The sequence below is a fragment of the Piliocolobus tephrosceles genome, unplaced genomic scaffold (genome assembly GCF_002776525.5).
Source record: "Piliocolobus tephrosceles isolate RC106 unplaced genomic scaffold, ASM277652v3 unscaffolded_21523, whole genome shotgun sequence".
Lineage (NCBI taxonomy): Eukaryota > Metazoa > Chordata > Mammalia > Primates > Cercopithecidae > Piliocolobus > Piliocolobus tephrosceles.
The window spans coordinates 8373-11728 of NW_022303781.1; the positions used below are offsets into that span (position 1 = coordinate 8373).

A 3356-nucleotide genomic window follows, 5' to 3' on the forward strand; every position below is an offset into this window, starting at 1 on the left:
ATAATATTCCATTCATGGTTATATCACATTTGGTTTACCCATTCACCAGTTGATGGCATTTCGTATATTGAACGACCCTTTTATCCTTGGGATAAATACCACTTGGTCATGGTATATAATTCTCTTAATATGATGTTGGATTTGGTTTGCTAGTATTTTGTCAAGAATTTCTGTGTCAATATTCAAAAGAGATATTGGCCTATAGCTTGCTTTGTGATGTCTTTATCTGTCTTTGGTATCATGGTTATGTTGGCCTCATAGAATGAGTTAAGAAGTGTTCTCTCTACTTTTTAAAGAGTTTTAAATTTGATTTCAGCTGTTTAAAAAATGTTTGGTAGAATTCTCCAGTAAAGACATTTGGTTCAGGGCTTTTTTTTTTTTTTTTTTCCTTGGGAAGCTGTTGATTGCTGATTAAATTTCTTTCTTTCTTTCTTTCTTTCTTTCTTTCTTTCTTTCTTTCTTTCTTTTTTTTTTTTTTTTTTCTTTTTTAGGCTGAGTCTTGCTCTGTCGCCGCCCAGGCTGGAGTGCAGTGGCATGATCTTGGCTCACTGCAAGCTCTGCCTTCCGGGTTCACGCCATTCTCCTGCCTCAGCCTCCTGAGTAGCTGGGACTACAGGCGCAGGACACCACGCCAGGCTAATTTTTTTTATTTTTAGTAGAGACGGGGTTTCACAGTGTTAGCCAGGATGGTCTCAATCTCCTGACCTCGTGATCCACCCGCCTCAGCCGGATTGTGCTGGGATTACAGGTGTGAGCTGCCACACCTGGCCAAATTTCTTTACTTGTTATAAATCTGTTCCAATTTTCTATTTCTTCTTGAGGTTTTGTTGTTGTTATTGTTGTTGGTAGTTTGTGCATTTCAAAAAATTTGTCTGTTTTATCTAAGTTATCTAATTTGTTGATATACAATTTTCATAGCACTCTCTTATAATCCTTCTGGAAGGTCTGTGGTAACACCCCCACTTTCCTGTCTAATTTTAGTAATTTGAGAGTTTTCACTTACTTCTTGCTCAGTCTAGCTGAAGGATTGTCAGTTATGTTGTTCTTTCATAGAACATGCTTTTGACTTTATTGATTCTGTTGTTTCTCTATTCACTGTTTTATTTATTTTTGTTCTAATCTTTATCGATTCCATCTTTTTCCTAGCTTTGCATTTAGCTTGGTCTTCTCTTTCTAGTTTTGTGACGTATAAAGGTAGGTTATTGATTTTATATTCTTCTTTTTAAATGTAGGCGTTTTCAGCTTTAAATTTCACACTGAGCACTGTTTTTGCTGCATCCTGTATGTTTTGGTATGTTGTGCTTTTGCTTTAATCGTTTAATCCGTCTCAACATATTATCTGATTCCACTTGTAATTGCTTCTTTGACCCATTGATTAAAGTATGTTGCCTAATTTCTATATATTTGTGAATTTTCCAGTTTTCTTTTTGTTATTGAATTCTACTTTCATTCCATCATGGTTGGAGAACATATTTTGTATGATTTCAATATTTTAAAAATGTATTGAAGGCTGAGTGTGGTGGCTCACGCCTGTAATCCCAGCAGTTTGGGAGGCTGAGGCGGGTGGATCATGAGGTCAGGAGGTTGAGACCATCATGGCTAACACAGCGAAATCCTGTCTCTACTAAAAATACAAAAACAAAATTAGCCAGGCATGGTGGCGGGTGCCTGTAGTCCCAGCTACTCGGGAGGCTGAGGCAGGAGAATGGCATGAACCCAGGAGGTGGAGGTTGCAGTGAGCCAAGATTTTGCCACTGTACTCCAGCCTGGGCAACAGAGCGGGATGCCGTCTAAAAAAAAAACAAAAAAAATGTATTGAGACCTGTCTTTTGGTCTAATGTATGATCTATCCTACAGAATGTTCCATTCTAACTTGAGAAAAATGTGTATTTGTTGTTAGCTGGAGGGTTCTGTAGATATCTGATAGGTATAGTAGGTTTATGGTGTTATTTAAATCCCCTATTTCCTTACTGACCTTCTCTTCAGTGGTTCTATTAATTATTGATTATGGGGAATTAAAATCTCCAACTACTATCAGAGAGTAGAACTGTCTATTTCTCCCTTCAATTCAGTCAGTTTTTGCTTCACATATTTTTGGGATCTGTTGTTAGGAGCATATATTTTATAATTGCTACATATTCTTCTTTTTAGAAACTAATGTTTACTTTCCATCAACTTTATTTTCATTTTGCTTAAGAGCCTGTGAAAGAACAGCTTAAGACCACCTAGTGCTTGTTCTTACCCATTCAGTGGCCTGAGCAGTGGGAATTGCAAAGAAGTCTTCAGTGGCAGGCTGTGGGCCAGTCTTCAGTGGGGGAATTTCTGAATAAGCACAGAGGGCACCTGTATGCCTTCAAACTGGTCTGCAACTTCAGGTTGAGTGGCGCTGAACTCAGAAGTGGAAGCAGTCCATTTACCCTGAAATTTCTCCTTGATCGCATCTTTTTCAGCAGCAGCTTGTGCTCTTCCTTTTCAATCATTTCAGGATCTCTGTAGAAACAGCGATCAGCATGACCTTCCATGGAAGTTCACAGAAGATGGTACCATGCATGCACAAAACTTCCTGGGTCAGCCTCCACCATTTCAGACCCACCAAGTGAGAGCTCTTGTTGTTGCATGGCATGCCAATGTACACACAGCACAGAGAAGAATCTGTGTTACACAGAGCAATTGTGGGCAGGTTTATGTAAGATGCATCTATCAGAGCCTGGTGGTCCGCCTTGGGATTGATAACCACCAGAAGACATGGCTCCTGGAAGGCTGCTTGGATCTGGTTAGTGAAGGTTCCAGGAGTGAAGTGGCCAGAAATAGGAGTGGCTACACTGGCAGCAGCAAACTTCAGCACAGCCTGCTGGCCAATATTCCTAGAGGATATGACACTGACATCAGCAGGGACTTCAGTGGCAACAATGGCATGAATTGCCACCAGGTCCTTCTCAAGGAAAAGTGATGGCATACTGACTAGATGTATGATGCAGATGCCATCACTTTTCCTTTTGTAGACGTACTGCTCTATTTGGAGTCAAGGTTGGTGTCACCTAAGTAGGTTCTTACTGAAAGGAATTTGAAGACCTCCTCCTTCATTTACAGGACATCAAGGGCTCCAGACATTGTGAAAGTTTCCCTTTAAGTTATGACACGAATCCAGAACAACACTGTATAGATCCCTTTCTGGGTAGTGCAGAAAGACAATTGTTACATATTCTTGATGTTTCGACGCTTTTATAAATGTAAAATGTCTGTCTTCATCTGTTATAATGATTTTTGAGTCTATTTTGCCTCATAGTAGTATAGCCTTCCCACCTGTTTTTAGTTACTATTTGCAAGGAATATTTTTTCCCATCATTTCGCTTTCA

At 39.6% G+C, this 3356-nt stretch overlaps 1 pseudogene; it reads right to left on the reverse strand.

The window, feature by feature from the left end:
• Positions 1-2215: 2215 nt before the first annotated feature.
• Positions 2216-3111, reverse strand: LOC111535973 (annotated as a pseudogene).
• Positions 3112-3356: the final 245 nt, after the last annotated feature.